Here is a 13,879-nt window from a genome sequence, read left to right as displayed (position 1 = left end):
CTAATGACACCATACTGGGTCGCTTTGTGTCATATTATGTCCTAAGGGTCATATTGTGGTCTATGACCCCTTAGGACACCATATGACCCCTAACAACATGATTTGGTGTCTTAAAGGGTCCTATGGTGTCGTTAAGGGGTCATATGGTGTCCGTAGGGTCATATGGTGTCTTGGGACACCATAGGACCCCTTAGGACACAATATGACCCCTTAGGACACAATATGACCCAAAGCAACCCAATATGGTGTCATTAGGGGTCATATGGTGTCCTAAGAGGTTATAAGGGTTTATGGGACACCATATGACCCCTGTGGACACCATATGACCCCTAACAACACCATCAGGCCCCTTAAGACACCAAATCACGTCGTTAGGGGTCATATTGTGTCCTAAGGGGTCCTATGGTGTCCCAAGACACCATATGACCCCTATGGACACCATATGACACCTAACGACACCATAGGACCCCTTAAGACACCAAATCATGTCGTTAGGGGTCATATTGTGTCTTACGGGGTTGTAGGACACAGTATGACCCCTAACAACACAATTTGGTGTCTTAAGGGGTCTTATGGTGTCACAAGACACCATATGATCCCTAACGACACCATAGGACCCCTTAAGACACCAAATCATAACATTAGGGGTCATATTGTGTCTTACGGCATTGTAGGACACAATATGACCCCTAACAACATGATTTGGTGTCTTAAGGGGTCCGATGGTGTCGTTAGGGGTCATATGGTGTCCATAGGGGTCATATGGTGTCCCATGAACCCTTATGACCTCTTAGGACACCATATGACCCCTAATGACACCATATTGGGTCGCTTTGGTCATATGGGGTCGTTAGGGGTCATATGGCGTCCATAGGGGTCATATGGTGTCTTGGGACACCATATGACCCCTAATGACACCATATGACCCCTTAAGACACCAAATCATCTTGTTAGGGGTCATATTGTGTCCTACGACCCCGTACGACACAATATGATCCCTAACGATATTATTTGGTGTCTTAAGAGGTCCTATGGTGTCGTTAGGGGTCATATGGTGTCCATAGGGGTCATATGGTGTCCCATGAACCCTTATGACCTCTTAGGACACCATATGACCCCTAATGACACCATATTGGGTCGCTTTGGGTCATATTGTGTCATTAGGGGTCATATTGTGTCTTAAGGGGTCCTATGGTGTCCCAAGACACTATATGACCCCTATGGACACCATATGACCCCTAACAACACCATAGGACCCCTTAAGACACCAAATCATGTCGTTAGGGATCATATTGTGTCGTACGGGGTCGTAGGACACAATATGACCCCTAGCGACATGATTTGGTGTCTTAAGGGGTCCTATGGTGTCATTAGGGGTCATATGGTGTCCATAGGGGTCTTATGGTGTCTTGGGACACCATAGGACCCCTTAAGACACAATATGACTCGTTAGGACACAATATGACCCAAAGTGACCCAATATGGTGTCATTAGGGGTCATATGGTGTCCTAAGAGGTCATAAGGGTTCATGGGACACCATATGACCCCTATGGACACCATATGACCCCTAATGACACCATCGGACCCCTTAAGACACCAAATCATGTCGTTAGGGGTCATATTGTATGTCTCTCTCTCCTCTCTCCCTCTCCTCCTCTCTCTCTCTCTCTCTCCCTCTCTCCCTCTCCTCCTCCTCTCTCTCTCTCTCTCTCCCTCTCTCTCTCTCTCTCTCTCTCTCTCCCTCTCCTCCTCTTCTCTCTCTCTCTCTCTCTCCCTCTCCTCCTCTCCTCCTCTCTCTCTCTCCCTCTCCCTCTCCTCCTCTCTCTCTCTCTTCTCTCCCTCTCTCTCTCTCTCTCTCTCTCTCTCTCTCTCTCTCTCTCTCTCTCTCTCTCCCTCTCTCCCTCTCCTCCTCTCTCTCTCTCTCTCTCTCTCTCTCTCTCTCTCTCTCTCTCTCTCCCTCTCCTCTCTCTCTCTCTATCTCTCTCTCTCCCTCTCCTCCTCTCTCTCTCTCTCTCTCTCTCTCTCTCTCTCTCTCTCCTCTCTCTCTCTCTCTCTCTCTCTCTCTCTCTCTCTCTCTCTCTCTCCCTCTCCCTCTCCTCCTCCTCTCTCTCTCTCTAAAATATGAACAATAAAATCTGATATTCGATTTAATCGGATATCGTATTTCTGCCATGTGGCAGTTTAGTTCGTAAATGGCAGCAACGGGAATTTTTTTTGAGGACCACATAATTTTGTACTAAAATCGGATATCGGATTTTATTGGATATTTGATTTTGGTACTAAAAACAAAAAAAAAAAAGGGTTTGTGGGCCATTCTATTGATTCCAAGGGCCAACAGTCTGGGTCCTATGTTTTCTGTCGACAATCACGGGGTTGCAGACAGCTAGAGTCAAATTAGTGCTTTTGGGAGATTCTTAAAGTGAAAACTTACATTGTCAATCATGAAGGAGCATATGTGTGGAGGGAAATGGGGAGTAGTAGTCGTCGAAAGTCTAAACACAAAAGAAAACTTTCAAATGACCAAGTTGAAGTGTATAGAGAAAGAGATAGAGAATGTCATAGGAGGAGAAGACAAGGTATGTTAAATATTGCTAATGTTACTTCAACTGAAGAGGAAATTGAAATTGAAAATGTGCCACAAGTTATTGAAACTGAAAATGTAGATTTTGAAAGTGAAAATATTGAAAATGTTGAAAGTGATAATGAAAATGCTCAACATGTGGAAAATGTGCCACAAGTTATTGAAAATGAAAATGTAAATTTTGAAAGTGAAAATATTGAAAATTTTGAAAATGTTGAAAGTGATAATGAAAATGCTCAACATGTGGAAAATGTGCCACAAGTTATTGAAAATGAAAATTTAGATTTTGAAAGTGAAAATATTGAAAATTTTGAAAATGTTGAAAGTGATAACGAAAATGCTCAACATGTGGAAAATTTTGACATAGGAGGTGAAAATGTGGAAAACTTTAACATTGAAGGTGGAATTGCCTCACCAAGTGAACCATATGTAACACCTAATTACTTTAGAAATGAAGACCCTCTCATGGATGAAAGACAAATTCCAAATCCAAGACCTTCAAGAACCCCAAAATGGTTATTTGAAATCGATGAGAACATTATTGTGAATCTTGAAGGCAAGAGGTCAACAAGAACTGTTCGGTTGTGGGCTACAAACAAAATTTTAGCAATAAGACATTGACCGAGCAATGCTAACTCTTTGTTCAATTGCTAAAGATGATAAAGATGAGACCATTGCTAAACAAATTGAAGATTCGTAAGAACAAGAAAACGGAGAGAAATTCTATTATTGCAAAAAATCTATTTGACGCTCTCAATTCTATTGGAAAGAATACCAAAGAAAGAGATAAGAGAGCCGCTCGAAGAGTGATTACAACCTCCTTAGTAAGCCATCAATTGAGGAAGGCTCATCAAATGAGACAAACTTGTGTTGATTTTAACATAAACCGTAAAACTTTGGATAGAGCACTTGCACGAAGACAAAGACTTGACGATCCACTTCAACAAGATACATGGGCATTTGGTGGGAGGCTTCCACGTGTTGATAGAAAGTTGACTGGCAATGTGAAGGAAGAGATTCAACAATTTTGGCAGTCTAATTCTAGAGTGTCACCCAATGTAAAGGACGTTTTGAAATTAAGAATCGGCAACCGAGACCGCACACCGCATCCCAAACATTTCTTGGAATCAAGCCAAACAATGTTGTACAAATTTTTTTGTGAATTACATCCAAATTTGCAAATATCACAAAGGGCCTTTGAATCTTTGAAACCATTTTATTGTGTTCCTCTTAAGATTCGCAATACCTGTTGTTGCAAGTACCATGTGGAGTTTTCAATGTACCATGAACTTTTATGTCATATTCATTCTACGATGCATACTAATGAGATGTTGCAGGAGTGTGGTGCAATGTTATTTCCGAGATCATCAAGAGACTTGTAAGATCTATTTTTATGCCCTAGAGATGATGGCTGCTATTTCTATAGAAATTATTGTTTGAATGAGAAGTGCTCAGAATGTGGTGGGTTGTCAAAGTTTGTTTCATGTTTTCATGAGGGTAGCGAACATGAGTTTGGAAATAATTATGTTGAGAAAAAAAGATATGAGACAGTGAAATATACTGTTAAGAGTGGAGGTGAAGGTTCTAGATGCGAATTAGTCTCAAGAGAAGTGAGTATTGCTGATTTTATTTTGGATTTTAAGGAGAATCTTTTCTACAAGTATGCAGGGCACACCCATAGGTCTTAGTGGTTGGATCAACAGTTCAGGATGTGTAAGAAATCTTTCCTGATTGGCACTATTGTATCGGTGGTTGATTTTGCAGAGAACTATACATTGCAACCACAGAATGAGGTACAGTCTCAGTACTACAATTCAGTCCAGATTGCTATTTTTGTTCACATTACATATAGACATGCTCCTGATAGTACAAAAGAGGACAGGAAGATAATCAGGGAGTATCATTTTTATATGAGCAATGATAGATCACACTCCTCCGAGTATGTGCAACATTCTTTCGAGAATTTTTTTGAGTTCTTGCATGAGAAAGATATTGCAATTGACCGACATATAATATGGTCAGATAACTGTACGGGTCAATTCAAGAATGTGCGTATGTTTTATTGGTTGAGTAGAATGCATGTGGAGAGGCGTATACCTCATATTTGGTGTTTTTTTGAGGCGGGGCATGGGAAGGGAGAGCATGATGGAGCAGGTGCATGTTTGAAGAGAGCTCTAGTTAAGGAGAAATTGAGGATTTTAGGTACAAATTTCTCTGATGCACGTTCTATTGTTGATTGGTGTAGTTCAGCATTGTCACATGGAGGTACTCTTGATTCAGCAGTGAGCAGATTCTTTTGGTTGGTTGAGGAGAGAACAGTGGGAGATAGATTGGATTGTCAAACAATTAAAGATTCTTCAAAGATGCATTCATTTCTCAGCTCAGATGCAAGTACATGGAACATTTGGACATGAGCATTGGCTTGTTTTTGTTAGAGTTGTCTTCAGTGTGATTGGGATCAGTGCGAGTCAAGTGAGTGGGTTGATATGTGGGTTCCCCACTATCTAACTCCTTTATCTCAAACAATATCCTTGTCAAATGATGACATGGAAAGTTCACTTGAGTATGATCGTCTATCAGATCTTGTACAACCAGGACATGTTTTTGCAGTTGTTGCACCACAAGGGAATGAAGAGAGATCAGAATATTGGTTGGCACGATGTGTACAGGGAAAACAAAAGCTAACACAACTAGTGACAGATGATGATGGGTTCACATATCCTACAGGTTCAGTTGTTGTTGTGGGAACTTGGTTGCAAACATACATGATTAGAAAGAATGGCATACCTGCATTTGAAGACTATGAGAGACACAAAACCATTATAATGTATTCACACCTTATTATAGCTACAAATGTCAAGTTGTTGAAGCATCAAGCAAAACCGAAGACCAAAGAGCTATGGACAGTGACTATTGTTGATCATGAAGCAATACTGGATACTCTTAAATAAAGAGATGACCCTTTAGGCACACTTGAGTAGTAGGTCTTCAATGGTGCCTTATTTTTTTATCATGCATTTCATTTCAAACAATCATCATTAAACCTTAATGTTCAAGTTTGTTATGTGTATATTAAGGATGTGTTCAAAATGCAGGTCTATTGATGAACATTTTGTTTTGGCAACACAGTTTTTGCATGCACATAGTGAGTACACTCGATATAATTAGAAGGGATGTATTTTTGCAACACGACTTATTATCATGCATTTGATGAGCTTTACAATTTTTGTTATTAGAGAACACTATTTGATAATTTTTTATGATATAATTATCGCATAACCTTTATGCTCATGAAGGTACTTTTTGATGATATACAACAGTATCACATTACGATTTTTTGCATCAACATAGTGGGTTTTGTTGATATAATTCGAAGGGATGTATTTTTATGGTATATGATCCCACCTTTTCATTTATTATCATGCATTTCAGTTGAAGTGGTTATCATAAATCTGTTATGTTCATCCATGCATTTTATGTGTAGACTAACAATTCTTAAAAATACAGGTTCATGCTAGATCATTCGTTGTTGACGAGACCCTCTCTTGGTGATGGTACATATTCCTTTGTGCATTAATGAGATTAAATTGTGGGTCTTGTTGTATTTATTATCATGAAGATGATTCAAATGCATGTGGCCAGGACACATCTGCAGTGGATCAAATTGTCATGACAGATGATCTATTGAATCAAACATTTGACATTGATAGTCAGGTAAATAGGTTAATGTTGGGCCTTCTACATCAACACCTACTAGTCAAAGTGGTCATCGAAATTTCACTCAGGTAACCTTGTCTATTTTTATTCATTAATGGTTTATAAAATAAAGTCAATTAGATTTTGGCAATTGAATAACATTGTTTCATTTTCAGATGCTGACATCAGATGCACCTAATATTCTCTCCACAATGGAGCATGGTGTTCTCTAGCAGTAGCATCTTTGATGCATTTGACAGTAGTATGAGTCAGATTAATACATTTCTAATTTGATGCTTCCCACAGGGCTTTGCAACTTCAGATTGTGAGTGTGCCCCTGTTACGAATGAATTGTACTTTAATCGACATAGATGGTCTATGTTGGCTTTTTTGTAAGACTATATGGTTTTATTACATATATTGTACTTTAATCGACATATAACAATATCCAAGTGGTGGTTGGCATGAGATTGAATATGGTAAGTTGTATGCATCTTGAAGTTGAATATGATATGTTGTATACATCTTGAAGTTGAACTTTGATTAGACTTTGTTAGCATTTGATGAATCATAAATGTCATTTTATTATTAATCTTGTGAGTGTGAGGTGTAGGAATAAATATCAATTCCTTTGAAATTCATGGATGGTTGTCCTCATATGATAACCACCAGATGGTTGTGCCTTATGAAGAAAAGCTGAACAGATAATAACTAATTGAGAACATCAATTCAAATCCATAATCTAGAGGATACTAATAACAGATCTTTGTATATTTATTTTTTCTAATAATGAAATAGGTACAACTGTATTGAGATAAAATGAAGCTTTTCTCTCATATGAAGATGTCACATTGGCAAATTGGTCTTTATTATAATACACAAGACATAAGTAAAATCAAAATGCTCTCAGGGTACAGTTTTGGACTTGAACCATATTGCATAAATCTCAAGGCTTCAACTTGATTATCATTAAAGGTTTCCAATTGTTTACAAAATATCCCTTCATATCCCTTCATGGATGTCACATGCGTAGGGCATGACCCCGAGTGTTGGATCGAGTGGGGGGGGGGGCAAAGCAGGAGCGTGCGTAGGGTAATTATGCCTAACGGGACATGTCGGAGCTGACGGTTCATCATCGCGACGAGCTGAATGAGAAATCGACCAGGCGACAACATTCCATTGAGTGAGACTGATGATTTTTTTGCCAACCAAAAAATTGCTACCCTAATAAAACCGTAGGGCAACTTGAAATACCGAGATACGCTTTTGTAGGGACCCCTCTCATGGCCCCATAGGTTCAAATGGATCATTCATAGGTGCCACAGATTCTGAGTTAGGGCCCGTCAAAGTTTGACAATTTTGAGCACTTAGTGCACTCAAGGGACGACGCTGGTAGGGTATGACCTCGAGCATTCGATCGAGTGGGGGGGCAAAATAGGAGCATGCGTAGGGTAATTATGCCTAACTGGACATGTCAAAGCCGACGGTTCATCATCGCGACGAGCTGAACGAGAAATCAACCAGGCGACAACATTCCATTGAGTGAGACTGATGATTTTTTCGCCAACCAAAAAATTGCTGCCCTAATAAAACCGTAGGGCAACTTGAAATACCGAGATAGGCTTTTGTAGGGACCCCTCTCATGGCCCCATAGGTTCAAATGGATCATTTGCAAGTGCCACAGATTCCGAGTTAGGGCCCGTCAAAGTTTGATAATTTTGAGCACTTAGGGCGCTCAAGGGACGACGTCGGTAGGGTATGACCCCGAGCGTTCGATCGAGTGGGGGGGAAAAATAGGAGCATGCGTAGGGTAATTATGCTTAATTGGACATGTCAGAGCCGATGGTTCATCATCACGATGAGCTGAATGAGAAATCGACCAAGCGACAACATTCCATTGAGTGAGACTGACTATTTTTTCGCCAACCGAAAAATTGCTGCCCTAATAAAACCATAGGGCAAATTGAAATACCGAGATAGGCTTTTGTAGGGACCCCTCTTGTAGCCCTGTAGGTTCAAACAGATCATTCGCAGGTGCCATAGATTTTGAGTTAGGGCTCGTTAAAGTTTGACAATTTTGACCACTTAGGGCGCTCAAGGGACGACGCTGGTAGGGTATGACCCCGAGCATTTGATCGAGTGGAGGGGAAAAAGAGGAGTACGCGTAGGGTAATTATGCCTAACTGGACATGTCAGAACTGACGGTTCGTCATCGCAACGAGCTGAACGAGAAATCGACCAGGCGACAACATTCCATTGAGTGAGACTGACGATTTTTTCGCCAACCAAAAAATTGCTGCCCTAATAAAACCGTAGGGTAACTTGAAATACCGAGATAGGCTTTTGTAGGGACCCCTCTCGTGGCCCCGTAGGTTCAAACGGATCATTCATAGGTGCCACAGATTCTGAGTTAAATCCTGTCAAAGTTTGACAATTTTGAGCACTTAGGGCACTTAAGGGACAACACCGGTAGGGTATGACCCCGAGCATTCGATCGAGTGGGGGGGTAAAATAGGAGCATGCATAGGGTAATTATGCCTAACTAGACATGTTGGAGTTGACGGTTCATCATCGTGACGAGCTGAATGAGAAATCGACCAGGCGACAACATTCCATTGAGTGAGACTGATGATTTTTTTGCCAACCGAAAAATTTCTGCCCTAATAAAACCGTAGGGAAACTTGAAATACTAAGATAGGCTTTTGTAGGGACCCCTCTCGTGGCCTCGTAGGTTCAAATGGATCATTCGCAGGTGCCACAGATTCTGAGTTAGGGCCCGTCAAAATTTGATAATTTTGAGCACTTAGGGCACTCAAGGGACGACACCAATAGGGTATGAACCCGAGCATTTGATCGAGTGGGGGAGAAAAACAGGAGCATGCATAGGGTAATTATGCCTAACTGGACATGTCAGAGCTGACGGTTCATCATCATGATGAGTTGAACGAGAAATTGGCCACGCGACAACATTCCATTGAGTGAGACTGACGATTTTTTGCCAACCGAAAAATTGCTGCCCTAATAAAACCGTAGGGAAACTTGGAAAACCGAGATAAGCTTTTGTAGGGACCCCTCTCATGGCCCCATAGGTTCAAACGGATCGTTTACAAGTGCCACAGATTCTGAGTTAGGGCCCGTCAAAGTTTGACAATTTTGAGCACTTAGGGCACTCAAGGGACGATGCCGGTAGGGTATGACCTCAAGCGTTCGATCGAGTGGGGGGGCAAAATAGGAGCATGTGTAGGGTATTGTTCATTAAAAGAATTGTATTGTTTATGAATTGTATTGTTCATTGAATGAATTTTATTGTATTGTTGATTAAATGAATTGTATTGTTGATTAAATAAATTGTATTGTATTGTTCATTAAATGAATTATATTGTTCATTATAAAAACAACACTTACGATGAAATGAAATGAATTGTATTGTTCATTAAATAGCCATTATTAACCATTGTTAATTATTGGAATGAAGATTAAAGATTTCCATGATAACACCACACACAGATGAGCAACAATTTATATGATTGAATATCAACTTCTGTATATATAAAAATGTCGAATGATTATAAATGTATGTCCATACACAAATATGGCATAAACACCAACTGAAACAAAATGTATGTCTAAATACGTGAATGTATGTCCATATACAAAATATACATGCCAACTAGACATGTAAGCATCCCAAAACTATCTATAACATCCTAAGCTGCTGATGGATCATCAAAATCGATCCTCTTCGCCGCACTGCTCAGCTCTGAAGGATCCTGTACAAGAAAAACAAACCACGATTAATATTAGTTATATTATATAATTCACATTCAAAAAGTTAACATAAAAATGAACTATTTAATTGAACTATTCATGTTTACCTCATCTCCACATTTTCTCTTCAGCTTTGCAGGACTCTTGATGTATGTCTTCGGTAGAGGAGGTATGTTTTGAATATTTTCATAAACAACCTACATATGTTTAGAAACATGACATTGATACAAGTTAGTATATAATTGTCACTGATAATAACAAATTATATCTACTAATCAAAAAATAAAATAAACACACATCTACTCGAGGCATCTCTTCTTCTTCTTCAGGTATACTGGGTGTAGTCATCAAGGATGTGAAGCCAAGGATTCTCTGTATATATACACAACAAGTATATGAAACTATCAATATATGTCTAGACATGTATAATCACTATAAGTTATTTAAACTATTCATTCAATCATATTTGCATTCAATTACCTTTCCCTTGTCTCCAATTGCACTACCAGATCCTAGATCACACTGCACCGCACTCGTGCTGCTTGTGCCCTACAAGAGTAAAATAAGATATACATGCAAGTTACTACATAATCTAATTAATACAAATATAAAAGATGAGCATGTATGTACAATAAAATACAAATGACTAGGTGCAATAATATATGTACCGTAAAGCTATCGAGGCCAAATGAAATGGCCCACAAGGTGCCCTCCCGAATCTATCTCAACTCATCCTCAGTCATCAACTATTAAATAGACCATGTAAATAAAAATTAGTACTTAATATTATCTAATTTATAAATATTTAATTAAAATATAACATGAACTGTGAAAACACAAATCTTACCAATACATCATCAATGTATGATGACGGTGCCTCCTCGCCTCTAGCATGTGAGGACTACTCGGGGTATCCTCCAGTCTGTGTAATAACCTCTGGTGCATCATGCATCTCATGCACCTCGTAATTTGCACTATCCGCAGCAAGATCAATGGGCTGTCCAACTGGACCCAAGCATACGTGCCCACACATGACACAGCTATGTGGCATGCATATGTGTGGAGCCGAGGATGACGTGTCAACACCACCCAATGCACCGCTACCATCAAAAGTAGGCTGAGCTACTGATGCAACTTGAGAAACCAAAAGGTGACTCAAAGAGTGAATAGCCGATATGGTCCGTGAAGCTGCCTCACAAATGATATCAGGATGCTAAACTGCAGGTGGGGGATCAATTGGAGGAGGGGGGACATATGGGCCCTGGACTACTCTGACTGCCCTAGGTCTATTTTGGGGCATACCTAAACCTACACCCTGGAAAGGTTGGATGTCAAAGTAGTTCAGATGTTTCTTTTAAACAAACTTAGCATACAATTTTTTTATGAAATAGAAGGGGATATCAAGATTGTTGTTGGGTGGTTTGTCGAAAACCATCCACCAACGATCCCAAAAGTTTTTCACAATCCCATCATTTGTGCACCATTTGATAGAAAGTTTTATTTTTTTGGGATCTACAGGCTGACCATTACGGGGATTGACAAACAATGAGGTGATTTCGGCTTTGGATATCTCAAGATCCTTGATATCCTTATACGACAAGCCATCTGCATATTTTTCCTTCATAGAATCTCGCCACAAAAGGGTGGCATCATGCTCCTCAGTCATGGTTTCCATACTTTTTATGATCGACGTGAGGGGATCAAACAATGGGTTTAGACGAGGGGTCCTACGATATGCTTCTGCAATCCCCCTCAATTCATTCAAATTTTGTGCAATCAAATCTTGAATTGAGGGGGGGTTTGGCAAATGAGGGTTTGGTTGTTGCAGTTGTGGTTGGTCAGTGTTTTCATTGTTATCTCCCATTTTTAACCTAATTGAATGTAAACAATTAAATTTAGTTAACAAATTTAAACAATTAGGTATTTGATTTAAAAAAAACCTAGTTTTCATGAAAAAAAACCATATTTTCAATGAAAAATCAAATAAACATTCACAAAAAATACAAAAAATGAATGAATGATTCAAAACGACAAAATTCTTACCTCCAAATCAATTTTTTAGCAATTTTTTGTCAAAAAACCAGATATCGGATGGAGCGGATATCGGATTTTGACAAATTTGCGTGACTCATGTGTTAAAAATGACTCATGGGACTGTCGCTGTCTAAATATAAAAGTCTCAGAAAATCGGATATCCGATTTCAACACTTAAATTATTTTTAAATAACATATATAATATAATAATATATTATATAATACGTATTGTATTATATTATATATATTATAATATAACATAATATTATATTATATTATATTATATTATATTATATAATATTATATTATATAATATTATATTATATAATATAATATTATGTTATATTATAATATAATATAATATAATATAATATAATATAATATAATATAATATAATATTATATTATAATATATAATATAATACAATATTATATAATATATAATATAATTTTATATTATATTATATAATATAATATAATATTATATTATATATAATATAATACGTAACATATAATATATATTTTAAATTAAAATTACAAATAAAAATCGAATATCCAATTTTATCCGATATCTGATTTGCATAGGTGATTACTAGGCCAAGGTGTACTGACACCCAGGCCAAGCAAAAAGTCAACACGGATTTTCGCGTTTTTAGGCGAGTGAGGAAGGCTATTTTTTGCACATCGCCACTTTTTGGCCCCCCTTGATCCTGCACTAACCCTGCATTTAAAACAAATGAAGGATTATATGAGTGGATGGTGATGCCTTTTGGGCTTTCAATGCCCCAAACACATTTATGAGGTTAATGAATGAGGTCTTGAAACCTTTCATTGGAAAATTTGTAGTTGTGTAGCTAGATGACATACTTATTTTTAGTAAGACCAAATTAGAACATTTGCAACATCTTGATATGGTTTTGTAGAGGTTGGAGGAAGAGAAATTGATGATAAATCTTAAGAAATGAAAATTTATGAAAGAAGAACTAATCTATATTGGTTTTGTGATCTACAAAGGTGCATTGAAGATGGATTACTCCAAGGTTAAAGCCATTCTAAATTGGTCAACTCCTAAATTAGTAGTTGATGTTAGAAGCTTCCATGGCCTTATGAGTTTGTATAGAAAATTTATAAAATATTTTAGTCATATCTACTCACCAATGATTGACATCATCAAAGGAACAAAAATAAAATATTTCAGTGGACTGAGGAGATGGAAAGAAGTTTACAATACTTGAAGAATAAGGTGGCACAACAACCAATCCATGCCCTAACTAATTTCAACAAGATTTTCACAATAGAATGTGATGCAAGTGGCTTTGTAATCAGTGTTATTCTCAGTCAAGAAGGTAGATCGGTGGCTTTCTTCAGTGAAAAATTAAATGAAGCAAAAAGAAGGTATTCATCTTATTCTTTAGAATTGTATACAATGGTGTAGGCCCTTAAAAAGTGGAGGCACTATCTCTTGGTAAAGGAGTTCATTATTTTTACTGATAACCATGCCTTGTGTTTTCTAAATAGCCGAGATAAGTTGAACCATAGACATGCAAAGTGGATAGATCATTTGTAGGCCTATACCTTCATAATCAAACACAAAAAAGGGTAGTCCAATAAAGTTGCAGATGCTCTAAGCTAAAGATCCATCTTGGTGTAAGAAATCCAACTCCAAAGTGTGGGAATAGATGCATTAAAGGGTATGCATAAAGAAGATGATGAATTCAAAGATGTATATGATGTTTGTGATCAGTTTAAGGGTATTTTCATGATGAATTTTCTGATTTTTTATTGCAAGATGGATTTTTG

General features: G+C 38.2%; 1 long non-coding RNA gene across 1 annotated transcript; it reads right to left on the bottom strand.

Annotated features, from left to right (window-relative positions):
* Nucleotides 1–9,869: 9,869 nt before the first annotated feature.
* LOC131031352 (uncharacterized) lies at nt 9,870–10,419 on the bottom strand. The gene is made up of 3 exons (XR_009372429.1): nt 10,344–10,419; nt 10,154–10,243; nt 9,870–10,048 (listed from the first exon to the last, which is right to left on the bottom strand). It is a non-coding gene; the product is annotated as an uncharacterized LOC131031352 (long non-coding RNA).
* Between the last annotated feature and the right edge of the window lie 3,460 nt (nt 10,420–13,879).

This window comes from Cryptomeria japonica, chromosome 5 (assembly GCF_030272615.1).
Source record: "Cryptomeria japonica chromosome 5, Sugi_1.0, whole genome shotgun sequence".
Lineage (NCBI taxonomy): Eukaryota > Viridiplantae > Streptophyta > Pinopsida > Cupressales > Cupressaceae > Cryptomeria > Cryptomeria japonica.
The sequence above is the reverse complement of the archived record's forward strand: the minus strand, read 5'-3'. Positions and strand labels throughout refer to the sequence as shown.